Source organism: Orbicella franksi, chromosome 14 (genome assembly GCF_964199315.1).
Source record: "Orbicella franksi chromosome 14, jaOrbFran1.1, whole genome shotgun sequence".
Classification (NCBI taxonomy): Eukaryota; Metazoa; Cnidaria; class Anthozoa; order Scleractinia; family Merulinidae; genus Orbicella; species Orbicella franksi.
Genome location: NC_138158.1, coordinates 9450206 through 9465737, shown reverse-complemented (window position 1 = coordinate 9465737; position 15532 = coordinate 9450206). Strand labels below are relative to the sequence as shown.

Genomic DNA, 15532 nt, shown 5'->3' with positions numbered 1-15532 from the left:
ATGTTTTCGAAAATAAATATTTGATTATCAAAGTAAAATGCTTATGTACCTCTTTTGGACCTCCAGAAATTTAAACGTTAGAAATTACAAAGGAAAACAAACATGTTTCATCGCAAAAGCGCCACGAAACTTTGTATGACAAGGCACGTTTTTAATACAATTGATATGCAAATATTAACATCCTTGTTCAGAAATTTGTTGCTGGTCTTTCTCGTCTGGTTATCATTGTAAAAACAATTGTTGGCAGCCTTTTAAATCCTAAAAGACAATCAGTGCAACAGCTAATTTTAAATGTTTATTTTGTAGTAGCTCAATGCGAAAGGTACTTTTTAGAGGTCATTGCTAGACAATTGTTGAAAAATAAAAGATTGCACAATCGAATTTGATTTGCAAATGTTGAAGCTTTCAAAAACAGGTTTTATATTTTCAGTTGTTCTCCGTGATCCTGGACTCGTTCGTAATTTAAAGCTGAAAATATCAACTCTCCTTAATAATTGCCTTACTTGGTCTTAACTGTAGTTCTGAGAATTTGATAGCAGATCAAGGCAATATCTCCTCGTCGATGATTTTGCTTCACTCTCGCTAATTTCTTTTTTTTTTCTTTATAAAACACCTTTTAAAAACCAGATATTGATCTTAGAACCCTAAACTTTCAATATCCAGAGGTTAAACAAACGTTGATATGTCGTTAAGGTGGCACTTCAAAATTTGAGAGTGGTAGTATATACCCTAACCTGGATATCATTTTTAATTTCTTTTGAGTACTTGTGGTACAACAATACGAAAGAAAAGCTTTGATTTACAGCAAAAGAAAACTTACCTCGGTAATCACATGATTTTGAATGCAGTTTTTGATCTCTGGGAAATTTCCCTTTAGCCTTCCGAACTCCAAAAAGTATTTCCAAAACTTTCTTTACCGTTGGGAAATCTTTGGAGCTCTTCGGAAATCTTCGAGTGATCTTCGGAATTCTACCGTCGGCGATCTTCGGGAAACCTCGGTAATTTCATAATACAGTCAGTTTTGTGTTCATGTGACTATTCCGGATGACCAGATCCGTTCTCTTTTAAGAGTAATTTTCATGGTCCTAGCATTTGTTTACTTTATTGCATTAATTAAGAGTTCGAGGCTTTATTCGATGAGAATTTGATGTTTGAAGATAATTTTGAAAGCAGCAAGACAATTTAAATTTGTTCAGAATAATTTCGTTTGTTCCAAAACCTATTTTTAAATCTGTTTTACGCTTCAGGCATGCAGTCCTATCAATCTCTTTTCACATGAAAAAAACACTGAATACAACTCCGAGGTTTTACTCGATCTAAAGAGAGTAAAATGTTGCGCGATAATTTTAATTCTAGTAAAGCAATTTCTTTCTAGTGGAGTGAATTTCGTTATTGCCAGGCCACTTAAATCTGTTTTTGCCTTAAAAAAAACACCCAATGTTGCATTACATCGTCGCATAAATTCCGAAATAAAACGTCCGCGTTTTGATCACAAAAATTTAGATGTTGCCAAATATGTGCCACCGTAAAAACTCAACGTTGTTTAACCACTTAAAATATTTCCCGAAATCGTGTCGACCAAAATGGTGGCTACCAGAAACGATTTATTACGGTCGAAGGTTAGCTCAGTGAAAATATATATTAATCGTTCGAAACCAACAAGTACCACGACTTTTTCTACTACAAAAAAACTAATCAACTAATCCTTACAACGCAAGCTTCAAATATATTGCCACCATTTTGATCGAAAGTTATGAAATTAAAATTCTTATCTCGTTGTCATCACCAAAGTTGAATAACCGTTAGCTCTTCGTGAATTTCATTCTTTTCTTTCGTTCGCCGGGTCATACCAATAAACTCCATCTTCGCCGTTAGGACATCTCCTTTCCTTAAAAAGAAGACAATAAAGAGAAACATGAGCTTTTTTCTCGAGACAGATGTGTTTCCAAGATACACTACTACTACCAGGGCAAACAGCAACCAAAGTTCGTATGAACCGACCGGCTGCACGTGGTAACGGTTTTCAATTTTGCAGGAACAAAACGCAACAAGAGAACAGAAAATATCAAACAAACTTAGCGTATCTTACAAACGTTTGCAAAAATTATTTCTTATAACCCTTAACTGAAAGTTTTCATCTCATCGATTGCAAAACTACGAGTATCTGGGTTATCAACGAAGCTGTGTGCAGCTCGGCAAAGAAAATTGCGAACGAAGAGTGGAACTTTACTTTAGGAAGGTAGAAATTGTTCCGTTTGGTGAAGAGCAAAAAGATTAAAGCGTACACTCACCAGCAATATTTTAATATTTCCATCTCGTCCTGCTTTGTCTTCTTCGAAGGAAGAACACCGCCAGATCCGACATCACCAGGAGCACATAAATCCACGTCTTCACACTATTTCCAAGTGTTTGGTTTGACGCGCGCAAATTCCACAAGTAATCATGAATATTGATTACAAATTACAACCAATCGCTAACAAAAACTTTGACGCATACTTTCACGGCTTGGTTTTTACTTCTAATGTAAAACTATTGTATCACTTCAAAATAACAATTTTACAGAAGATCTTTGCTTTTTTGGGCTTTATTAAGACAGTAATACCTGAAATTAAATACATTTGTAAAAACTAATTCACGCGGCCGTCATATTTCGTTAAGGACGTTCGCGCGAATATGCTTTACTCGATAGATTTTCTTTAAACTTCTACCGTGGACAGATAATCAATTACTTGTTTCAGAAATAAAAAAAAATTGGGGCTCACGGACTTCGTTTCAGAGATAAAGTGTGGAAAACTAGTCTGATTTTGAAAAATTTTTGCGCGCAAATCAGCATGATCTCCAGGGTTTTTAGCTTAAAATATCAAGGATGAATCAACACACTATCCATGTAATAAGTGTATCAGTGTGAATCCATTGCGTTAATAATTCCAAATGTTGCCAACGTTTTCACAAAACTTAACCTTTCAAGAGGCATTTGAAACCGCCGCACAGATAAACGAAGAGCTGAAAAGAACATAATTCGATGGTGCATTTTGCATAAAATTCAAACTTCTAATCGATAGATTTTCTTCATTTTTTCGCTAAACGTAGATATAGTGCCATTCCTCTCGATATCTGCCCATCCCATGCTCCCTATATCCCCTGCCCTTATCCAGCCCCACTCTCATTCCTCATCATTATAAATACTCTATGCTGAACCTCCAGTCCAGTCACAGCTTTTCAGTTGTAACTCTAAGACCACCAGAAGTGAGCAAATTTTAGAATTCTGGAATGGCAAATAGCGGGGGATACCTCTGATATTTCTTTTTCGGATCTGAAAATATTTTGGGATTGTCCCTTATCGGCTTCCGTAGGTAGCCGTCCTAGCTCGTCCCGTCCTGGTACTTTAAGGTCCCTACTAATTCACAGGGACGGCGTCGGAATTCGTGATTCAAAACTGTGTTGATATGTGTTTGGGACTGTCACAGTTAGGTCACGCAATGAGATCAAAAACCGAAACAAAAAGTTGAGAATTCGGGGAAAAACCCCGTTGCATATAATTGCTTTTTGTTTGATTTGCGTTGAGACAAAAGCAGCCTTGTGGCGCAGATATAAACCGCTAGAACGAATGTTGTATTTAGCGCAGTTGTAATTATAAGCCAGTCCTCTAAATACCCTTTGCAACTCGTCAAAGACATCGGCATGCCGTATTCAAAGGAACAGCTTAACTACTTTCGGATGGTACACATTGTTGTGACCATTTTCTCGAGAGCTTTGAGGGAACTGTTCAAGAAAGAGTGGCACAGGCTTTATGGTTCAAAATGGCGCGACAGAAGAAGAGATGGAGAGCGGTTTTCCTCGAAGGAGTCACCCCTAAATCGACGACGAAACAGAAGAGCGCTGAAAACTATTCGCAAAGGCGACTCGTCGCAGTTTGACCCATCTATTCTGTGTTACTGCATGCTACATTCTGATTCTGTTGGAGTTAACCTGAAGAACAGAGATCCTCGGAGGTATAACGAAATATACCGTCTTCAGGTGCTGCGTAATAAGGTTTGTCATATGGCCGCCAAAGATGCTGAAGTGAAAGATGGCGAGTTTCAAAGCTTTTGCTCTGAAGCTATTGCTTGTTTCAGAAACCTTAGACTTTCAACAAGAGACTTAAAAAAAATTGCAGAAGAGAAGAGCTTTGATACGGACGAAGTGGTAAGATTGAGAACGGAACTGACAAGGGAGCAGTTGGCTGTGGGGGAATATGAACAGTACTTTTCGAGGAAGTCGTCCACCTATGCGCCTGAAAAAATTCATCGAGCGACTGTGAAGTATCCAAAACATTACAAACGCGTCATGCGGACTTTCACTGACGCTATTTATAAGTTGGACTGGGAAGAGTTTAAACGGCAGTCGCAAATTTTTCTCTGTAATGTTCAAGAATGGACAACAAAGCTCTTTGTGCAGATCGAACTTGCCTATGGTTACAACATTCAAGGAGAAAGTGAAGAAGCCATGCGTTTGTTGAATGATACTATTAAGAATGCTTGGAAAGCGGGAGAAAATAGTTCGAGAATTTTTTCAAGGGCACTGACAAGAAAATCTTTGAAACGGATGTACGAACAAAAACATTCCGAGTCAAGGACCTTGGCTGAGGAAGCAAGTAGCGCTGTGTCGACCATTGAGAGCCCAGAAGAAGAGATTATTTCCCAGATACGTATTGTCGAATGTTTGCTTAACGAGGACGGCTCACTGGAAAGCAAGAAAGAGAGATTTACCCCTGTTTGGAACTCGGTTATTGAAATGTGCGAGAGAAACTTGGATAGCATTCCCAGAGGTCCTTTTTATCTTAAATTCGTTTTTGCTTACAAAGCACTTCTGCATCTTGGGTTTTCAAAGAACGGTTTTGATCCTTGTCCAAGCAGTGTTTCGGATCTTGACGTAGCACAACGCTGTGTTCAAAGGCTGGAGGAACCAGACTTGAAAACTGAGTTTGAGGATAACTACGCTGACGCATTCCGCTTGATTTGCAAGAGCAAAATTGTATTTGACAAAACGAAAGTGGCTGACGTTGCAGAAGAAGTAGAAACGTGGCAAAAGGAAGCATTATCGCTGTATGACAAAGCGGCTGCAGCTTGTAGAAGTGCCAAAAACGATGGAATTTTGTTCAAGTTATCTTCCCTGAAAGAATACTTAAAAAATGGCCAACAAAGTGAAAACTAGGTTTCAATTGCTATCTTTCATTTTTTTTTCTATTGAAAACTCCAAAGCTCGTCACCAGAACAAGTTACTTTATTCATTTTTTTGTCTTTATTTTCTCGGAAAAATAAGACGAGCGACGTATCACGGGTGCCTCAGTTCTAAGAGGTGAAACAATGTTTAGGCTATAATGCATAACTTTATCGAGACACGCAGCAAAAACAGGCCTGAACTTGTCGACCCCTGCACAGCTAGGCTTTTGTACATTATGCTAGCATTATGCAACCCCAACTCGATACATCAATTCAGCTATCTGGTTTTTGCCTTGTATATATGTTTTGGGCTGTGCGGCTTGATCAAAAACTTAAAGCAGCAAGCTGATAATTCGAGGAATACCCCGTGGAATATAATTGCTTTCTGTTTGATTAGCATTGAAACAAAAGCAGATCGTGGTGCATATATAAACACTGCTCATTTCTACCGGAAGTTGTTGAGTTAAAAATTGGGGGGAAATAGCTCCAGTCTCCACTGTAAAAAACACGCGCGGAAAAAAGGGCGTCGGTTTGTTTTCACTGTTCGCTACGTCGTCCGCCGAGGAAAAATCAAAGGGCTCTTAGAGCCAGCTCATTCATGTAATGACTAATTTGCATTACGCTATTGTTTATGAAATATTGGTAGTTGAACCTCGTTAATTGGAACCCTCAAGGGAACCAACAGTTTGAAATAGCAGGGGCTAAGTTCGAATGGACCGTAAGAAATCATTAGTCTTCTGAAAATATCCACATTCCACATGGGGATCGGCAAACCGACAGTCCCCTCTGTGAGGGGAATAGGCATTTCTGGGATCACAAATTGTTGATCCATTCCCATGAACATGAAAACCTGACAAATCACTTTGAACTAATTGCCAATGACACAAACTTGAGAAGATTAAAGGTCAGCTTTTGGCACTAGGAGCTCTGGGATGGATTGGGTAACCAATGTGGGCTATGATTGGTCAGTGGTTGCCTTTGAAAACCATTGATCAATCATAGCTCACATTTGGTATCTGAACCATCCTAGAAATGGCAAAAGTAAAGTCTGCATACAAACCAAGTGGCCTATCAGGCCAGAGCTAATATCCCGGTTTCTGTAACGTGAAGTGACTTAGAGTATTTCTCACCCCCCTCCCCCCCCTAAATGAGATGCAAGTCCATTGCAGAGTTACTCCCAGCACTAAGTTCACTGGTACCAATTTATACACCTGGGTGGAGAAAGGCACCGTGAGAGTAAAGTGTCTTGCGAAGAACACAACACAATGTCCCCGGCCAGGGCTCAAACCTGGACCTCTCAATCCAGAGATGAGCACACTAACCATGAGGCCACTGCAACTCCCACCATCCCAGTAATGCTAGTGCCAAAAGCACTCAGTCTACCCAAAGTTTTTGTCAAGGGCAATGAGTTGTCTAAGAGTAACAAAATATGAGGGTGTCCAAAAATCTTAATAGGATACTTGGTGAAATATTAAGGATATCTAGTTAAATGACAATGCTGTTAAATAATAATAATAATAATTTAATAATTTTATAGCACTATTTACATACACTGATCAATAGCAGTTTATAATAAATTCATCCAAGACTAAATATGAAAAACATACACCGGTGAAGTTATTACATTAAGTTGTTACAATAGCCGACTCAAGAAGTAATATGGGCATGGACAATACACAATATCCTCAGATAGATATAATTTTCTTTAATTTTTCTAATATTATGTAAATTAAAGAATGTACTTCTGCATGCCTTGGTGTTATGTGTAGGCATGGACATTCCTAAATTTCAAGTGCAGGCAATAAAGTAATGTTATTACCACCAATGTGTAAACAAATGTTGTGATCTAACTTATTTAGCTGATACTGTGTCCCAATTAAGGACAGTGCCTACTAAATACAAAGGTTTTTGCACCAGGTTAGGACTACACGGAAAAAGTAGATCTTTGCAAGGGCTATCGGGATCCACAAAGAAAAATGGGGGTAGCCACAAATTTTTTCGAGATAATTAGCCTTGAATATCAACAAAAACGCTGACATCAGCATTTTCTGAAAAAAGAAGGAAAGGATATTTCTTCACAGATTTCCTTTGAATTCGCCTTTACAAACAGAAAAGCAAACACATTTATAAAGATCTTACAACTGCAAGGTAAATGGTTACATAAAAACCATTTTTTGTATGTTTTTAATAACAAAATTGCTGCAACAGCGCTTTTAGCATCTCTGACAGCCTCCCTCTGGTTCAGCTAAAATATAATACCGTTTGCTCAAAACCAGAAACTAATCATGTGTTGAATAGGCTTGCCACTTCTATTCCACAACATAAAATGTGGGGGTAACCACGTGTTTTTTAAAGTTATTGATCTTTTTTCAAAACTGTTATGGTGCCCGTTACATTTTTTCCTGTTACCTCCCCAGTAAGTAAAACATTTGCATATTTCGCACTTGTTTTGTGTACACACTATGCCATCTGATGATCTGCAGGTACATGTTTACAGTTGGATTTCAGTATAATTTTCCACAAAACCAGCTAGATTTTCAGCTGGATGACGTTAACAGTTAGTGGTTAGTGATATGCTGCTATTTTGGTGTTCCTGGTTTAAGTACGGGCTCATTAAACTTGATTTGGTCACAGTAGGAAAAATTTGCTTTCTTTCAGTTGTTTACTTGGTAGTGTAGTTGATTGCGTCATGTCTACCCCAGCGCGTGCGTGGCACTTAAACCATGCCTTGCGTGATGCGCAGAAAGTATGCGCACTAACAAAAGTAGGCACCGTCCTTAGTAACACCTCAGATTTTTCATCATTAATTAGGAGTCTATCATTAATCATCCAGCTTCGAATATCTGCAATACACCTTTCTAGAACCCTCACTCCAACATCTTGACTGACTTGGCCATCTGGCTTGAAGCTTAAATGAAGCTGAGTGTCATCAGTTAAGCCATGTACATGTGGTAGGTGTTTTTCTATAACATCGAATGACTGAGATGAGTAAATAATGAATAGTATAGGTCCTAAAGAAGAGCCTTGAGGCACCCAGCACCTGGGGGGGGGGGGGGGGGTACTTTGGGAATTTCTGGGTAGCGACGTGCCGCTGGGACCCTGGAACCCTTAGTCTAAACCAGAGCTAGTTCAGCTGAATTTTGCTACCCTATACTAGCGTAAACTACCCAAATCCCCCCATCTATCGACACTGTGGAGGCTTATTTGCGTAAATTTAAACTTACCGATTTGATTTTTTTATATTTTTGACTGGCAATTCCTGGTTTCCTTAGTCTAGATAAAATCTTCAACCAACTGGTCAGTTTCGTGAAAAATGATACCCTATTCTAGACCCAAATGCTCTGATTTATATACCCTATACTAGAGTAAACTGCTTGAAAATCATACCCTTCACAGCGGCACATACCAGTACCTATATAGCCCATATATGACAGTAACCCCCCCAGGACCCAGCAATCCAGGTTGAAGCAGCTAGAAAGTGTTCCACTGATGGATATCCACTGATTTCTATTAGAAAAATATGTTTTGAACCAGTTCAGGACTGTCCCCTGTAACCCACTTTGTCTTGTAGTGTAGTCATTAGAACCACTTTAATTTCAATTTCCTAGGATTTCTCGTCAGACTGGTAATATCCTTATTTCAGGGTAACCATGAGGTTTGCCTTTTATTAATGGATTGTTAGGCTTCACATAGTTGTTTGTTAAAGAAACAAAAAATTAGTTTTTGTAAAATATAGAACAAATTTAATAAAAGCAACATTAAAATATTTAACTAGCAGATCACAAAAAAACAGGTATATTTTCTCCTTCTTACAAAATTCTTGCAAAGGTTAAATGTTTGTTTACAAGCAAGTTTTCTGCAAACTGACAACGGTCACCATAATTTTTCAGTTACAGTTGCTAATCTTCAACTAACGTTTTATAAATGCGCGCAGATTATAATTTTAACCTTACAAACATTTGGTCCTCCTTGGAACATTTCTTCACCCTGCCGAGCATGATGAAGTCAATTTTCCCTTTCCATTGTAATTTAAACTTCCAAACAAGGCTCGTCGTTATGAATGCGATAACATTGCCTGTTTTTGATCTAATGTGACTGGTAGCCACGTCAAGCAACGTTTAATAAGAGTTTGTTTTGTGGTATGCATTGCTATGCTGATTTTAAGCAGATCGTATGGCAGTTTTCGTTCGAGCGAGCCTCGAAAGTCTCGAAATTGGAGGTTTGGTGAGACTACAGTATCAGGCCATTATGATCGATGTGTCCGTTTTATGTTGATGAGTTCCAAAGGAAAAGCATAGTAATAAAGTAATGAATACTTACCAATACGAAAGCAAATGTGTTTAACCAATATGGCTGCCACGACTGCCTCGTTGCGGTAGCACATGTTAAAATAACCCATATAGGGCTCCCTAGGTGTGAACATTTCGGCTTCTCAATCCATATTGCAATTTTCCGAGGTTGCGAATCTCTGACTTGATGTTAAAATTTATTTATTACACTAGAGAAACATTTTTTATTCTTTGCACTTACTTATTGCAGAGACATCGAAGTTTATTTCGACTTTTAGTAAGCCGAAGGGGGGAGGGTGGTGAGGACACTTTCTCTTCCGTTTACGGTCCACAATTTGCGTCCATAAACGTCTGTCCCCAAACTTCCGTCCACAAACTTCCGTCGACATTTGCTACCTCACGATAATCATTCATTGCTTACGCATGAATGAGCAAATAACTTTTTTCTTGTACTGAAGCTTGAACTTTGGGTTTTAAATAGACTTTTTATAATTTTATAAGAGTAAGACAGGTATACTACTCCACGGCTTGAAGATAAATCGTTCAAATCACCAATTCTGACAGAAGTTCGTTCGCGGCCAAAATTACTAATAAAATTATAAAAAAGGTGATGCTAACTGTTGTTTTTGCTTGAGATAGTTAACTGTAATGTCAAACAAGAAGCGCGTGTTTACATTTCCCCGTGTGATTTTCCCGCGCGATGAAGCGCAACCAGTTACATCACTAAATGGCCTTGGAATTTTTAGCAGAATTGTATCCCTGAACAACACAAAAAGCTTACAAAGGAGTATAAATATCACGTCTGTTAACCCACAAAAATATTTTGGAAAGTTAAAGTGACACCTCGCTGGACCCCTATCAGCTTACGATCACGTCATCGCCAGATGCACAAAACGTTTTTGAGGTTTGAACAACACAACACCATTACCATGCCCAAGGTCTTTAGTTGTTCCGACTGCGAAAACAACTACCAAATAGGTCGTGGATTAACAAAACACTTCCAAACCCACCCAAGCCACAAGCGCGAAGAAAACTTAAGAAACCCACCGCTGCAAGCTGCAGTTGCAGCAAATTATTTCCTGGACGTCCCGCACCACCACCGCTCTGCGAGGCTTAAAGAACTTTTGAAACCAGATGAATTTTCAACTGCGGTTTCGTGTAGTATTTCCAGGTACGTGTCAACTTCCTCATTTCTGTAATTAAGAAGTAAACTTATACAGGGCTCAGTTTCCGAAAGCAAGTTACGCGGAGAACTAGAGGTACTTGTTGCGATGGTGGCGGAGTGTTACCCAGACTCGCTTCTTTATTCCTTAAAATAACAGTCAGTTTGTACCCTTTAGTCCAAACCACAAGATGTAAGTATATCCCCAAATTATCACTCCAAGGAAAAACGTTTGACTCCAGCAAAATGCGGAAAATGGGTTCATTTTATTGACGATTTAAACATGCCCCAAGATCAACAAGAAAAAGCTGAGCTGGTCGACTTTGTTATTTCACATAAAAATGGAGAGTTTTTTAAGAGCACCTTCATGCCAGTCATTTTTAAGAAGAATTTCAATTATTTTGTCCAGTTTGCAACTGAACTACATGTAGTAAGTAATTTTGACATTGGCTACACTAAATATCAAAACATAGTTCGAAATCAGCTTGATAAAGAACTAGAACATGTTTCTGGAATCAATACCATGGTACCAAAAGATGACATGCGTGAAAAGCTCAAGGTACAAGAGGAGGCTCTGAAAGAAAGTTTGTCACTAACTGTTACTGAACACAACGATGTTGCAGCATACATAAATGTTAAAAACACTGTGGAATGGCTGTTTAGCAAAAAAATCTCTACAGGAAGCAATAATGGTCCCTAACGAAAAAATAATTGTTTATCACTACACTGATGCATTCCCATGGATGCAGTAGAGTAAGTTCTTTACTAGAGAAACAGCAATAAGAGTCAAATTAGTGGCGCCCCACAACCTGTTAGGCTCCATTGTTACAGTGTGTTCTTGGTTAGGGCCAGATAACTACAACCATGTAAGTAATCTTGGACAAGAAACCCTTCAACAGCTGTCCAGTTTGAAGTCAGTTTATCACCCAATTCTGAAGAAGAACGGAGAAGTCATTGTGCGTGGTGTTGCAGATGGCTTTCAACGAAGATCAGTTACTGGAAGTTCTTCTGCCAGCTCCACTTATCCCATTCCTGAGTCACCAGAACATCAAAAGTAACTTGGGGATATGAGAGTCATCTGTAATGAGCCTGTGTGGAAAGTAGAATTAAGAAATGACTGAGAAAGGAGAACAGTTCAAGGCATGTTTGGGAAACCGAGTGGATAATACTGAAAACAAGTAGTTATTTGATTAATGGCATTTACTTAATTAATTGAATTGCCTTTTTAGGAAAAGTAGGCCTTTCCAGCATGAGCAAACATGAGCATTATTCAATTTTTTTTTTTACACTTGAATCTTCCAAATACAAAACAAAGGCATGAATGATAATAGATATGCGGTATATATACTGTTCAACAGTTACATGTATACAGTACCCACACAGTAATCATAGAGAAAAACTAATGAAATTCAATGTGAAAAACTTTATTGAGAGGTTTTGCGCTACATGTACATGTATTCAATTTGGAAAACACCCTTCTGTTAATTAAAATTAACAAAAAATGTTTAGTATCACTTATATATAGCAGATGAGAATATGCAAAGAAGCACCTTGGTCAAACTGGACATCCTAAATGCTTCTCAACTCGACCCAGCAAATTTTTACCCAGCAATGATGCACCAAGCTAAAACTATTGTACGAAGAATTGGCCAAGTAGCTGATGCTCTCAAACAAAATAAGAAACAATGGTTTTTGGAAGCACAGAAAGTTTCTCGAAAAAGTTTATTTAAGCAGTTATGATGTCACATTTGATGAAAATGGTGTTTTGGCCTTCTATGAAAAAGCAGGGGAACTTTTGAACAACTCTGGTTTTAGCCCTTTGATAAGCGAAACATTGGTATGTTTTTGCACTGGCCTTAAAAAAATTTTCCAATGGATTTTAAACACTCCGAAAGAATTAACTAGACAGAAGTATAAAGCCAAGCAAGAGTTCTGTTAGGATTTCAATTTATTTTAATTTTTGGCTCTGAAACTGTTACTGCCACTGTGAAAAAACTGGTAGCTTACACCGGGTTTTATGTCGAGAAGGCTCTTAAAGATGCCGTCTTGAGTGGACTCCTTTTGACCTTGTGCGATTTCAGTGACAGCATCACGGAAACCAAACACAAAGAAGCCAAGCAAGACAACTACATCTACAGTGGTGGGCAAGCGGGTGAAACAGGAAAGATCGACTATCAAAAACGAGTACTCACCCAACAATTCTGTCACGAGTGGGCATCTGTTGAGAACCGAGAGAAGAAAGGGCGCAGCTACTCGTCAGACTCTTAAATCCACAAAAAGGAAAATGAGGATTTACCAAAACATTTGAAGAAAAAGAAAAAGGTATGAAATATATAAATAAATCTGTATAAATGTGAAAAACAAAATAAGTTTTTCTTACCTCCATTCATTTTAAGTAACTCCTAGACTACTATGTGCTAGTTTGTTTAACACAGCACATTCCTTTTCAAGACACCACAAGAAAGTCAACCACCCTATGCTGCCTATAGATCACAAACTGCTCCTGAAATCGAGGTACATGAAGGTATTACAATAATAAAAGCATAACATAACAAGTTCATCTGACAAACCTAAGAGAAAAACCAAAAAATGTCAAGAAATTTTGTTTTGACTTATTAATTCTGGTCAACATACCGTAGCTAACAGTATTTATTTATTACAATCTATGGTTAAAAGGCCAAAGGATGATCCGTAAAGGAGACCTAAACCCCATGTAAAAACAGATCACCTATGAATACAACTACACAAAAAATGATAAGTATCAAAGAATACATTAAGATACGACAGAAAGAAAGAAAAAGAAAATACTATTGTACTTAAAAAATCACTAGGTAAGATAATGTTTCATAGTAACTAGAAACTAATGATCAATTTCAGTGAGCTGAGTAATGTGATAGAGCTAGGAATAATTTAGAACACAGTTTAAAATCAGATCATATTAACTTACCTCCGTTAATTATTTCAGATAAAATAATCAAATAAAGATCAGTGATGACGGTGGTATTTGTGTTCGTCCTTGGCCAGATATCGACCCCACATTAACCCAACTGATGACACAAAACTATCTTCAGGCAGCGAAAACTTATTTCCAGTCGTCCAACGTAGAGAAATTACAGTCGAAACAGCCAAAGAGTTTGCTTCAGCATCTAACAGTTGCACGGTAAATACCTCAACAAACTTCAACAGTATCAAATCAGCAGTTGAAAGTCTTAACATAACAAGAGCCGATCCAAGAGTAACACACGATTTATTTACCATGAAGTTAAACTCAAGCAAACCACAACAGCCGGGCACATTTGTCACTGAACATCAAAAAGAAAAATCAGCGTTCCTTCGAAGAAAATTCGTGATTCCATATAGTTTTGACTGTGATTGAGAGGATCGAAACGATGTTGTCAGTTTTCTCAGGCAATAAAGGCAGCTCTTCCGAAAGGAAACTTTCAGCTTTTAAGGTTTTGAACCGCTATTTCTTGTAACTTGTTTAATTTTCATTTTACGGAACATATAAAATGACTTTTTTTTTCGTGCTGATAAAAATTTTTAAATGCTATTTGTTCATGGACTTCTGTATCGTTGCCTGAAGGAAGAAAAGTGGAGAACGAATTCGTAAGTAGTACACACTAATGCCTAATTTCGTTGTGTTTTTCGCTTGTGTGCTATTCATTTGTGCCTTGTTTTGCCGCTTCAGTGGATGCCATGTACTGCCATCAACTGAAAACTTGTAGTAAGCTTATAGAGGTTTAATGTGGCATTGTAGAAAGTTGTATTGTATATGTAATACAGCTTGAAGGATAAAATAAATTGCTCTTTGCTTATTTTAGCCCGTGTTTGATATTTTAAGGCCTACACTACTTCTTACTTACTACGATTCTTGTTCCGTCAATCCGTCAAAAGGGGTTCTTGTTCCACTCACTAGGGAATATTCGTTTATGTGAGGGCTTGTAGGTACATCGGAATTCGGTCAGTGTAAAATGCACGACTGTGCACTGCAGACGGAGGGTAAAACACATACTGCAGACATTATTATTTAACTGAATCGTGTTTTATCGAGAGCTAACCTTAAACAGGCTAACTGGAGAATATATTCAGGCTAACCCTGGGGCGGACACAGAGAAGGGGTTTCGAGAAACGGACTGCCAAAGGCGATTCCCTGTAGGCTAGACCGACGGCATTCTTCCCTGGAAAATTTTTGAAACTGTGGTCCTTGGAAATGAGATTTCTGTCATTCTGAGGCCAAGTTAGCATGTTATGTTTTATTTTTTTTATTTAGGGGGTTCGACCGAACCAGCCAAACCTCCCAGTTAACCCGAGTGATTTTTAGTGTAACCCTAGAGTTATTCAGGCTAAACCAGGGTGCAGACTCTCGCTTCTTTTAGCCTGAATAAGCTTGGTCTGTTTACTGTTAACACACGGTAAGATGGGTGAGAAAACACATGAAAACTGCACCATCCCTCCTCCCCCAATAGTAAGTTTAAGTCTTATTCTAAGCAAACACTGTATGTCATCCCTCTTAGATACTTTTAAGGAGAAGGTTCAGTAGCCTACACCACAACAAAATTCTACTGTTTCATATATTGTGTTCATGATAAAATCCCTACCCTTGCAGACCCTGTCACCAACTATCTTTTTACTCTCCCCCCCCCCCTACCCACACTTCCAACCATCCTAAGGGGTCACCTTATTGTGGAGGGATAGAGAGGTAGATCACTTCATTTATACGTGGTAAATTTTGGTTGGATGTATCCATGATCCTGAGCTATGTTAGCTGGAGTCTTGTACTTCCGGTAGCTTGAAGAAATTGTGATCACCTGGCCCTCCAGGTTGGGTGTTGGGCTGAGGGCTGATAACCCACACCTGCAATATATAGGACTATAGCAGAT

The 15532-nt window shown here is 38.4% G+C and overlaps 1 long non-coding RNA gene across 1 annotated transcript; it reads right to left on the bottom strand.

Annotated features, from left to right (window-relative positions):
• Positions 1–5218: 5218 nt before the first annotated feature.
• LOC145467203 (uncharacterized) lies at positions 5219–14524 on the bottom strand. Its single transcript, XR_014042028.1, has 3 exons — positions 12845–14524; positions 9522–11741; positions 5219–8164 (listed from the first exon to the last, which is right to left on the bottom strand). It is a non-coding gene; the product is annotated as an uncharacterized LOC145467203 (long non-coding RNA).
• Between the last annotated feature and the right edge of the window lie 1008 nt (positions 14525–15532).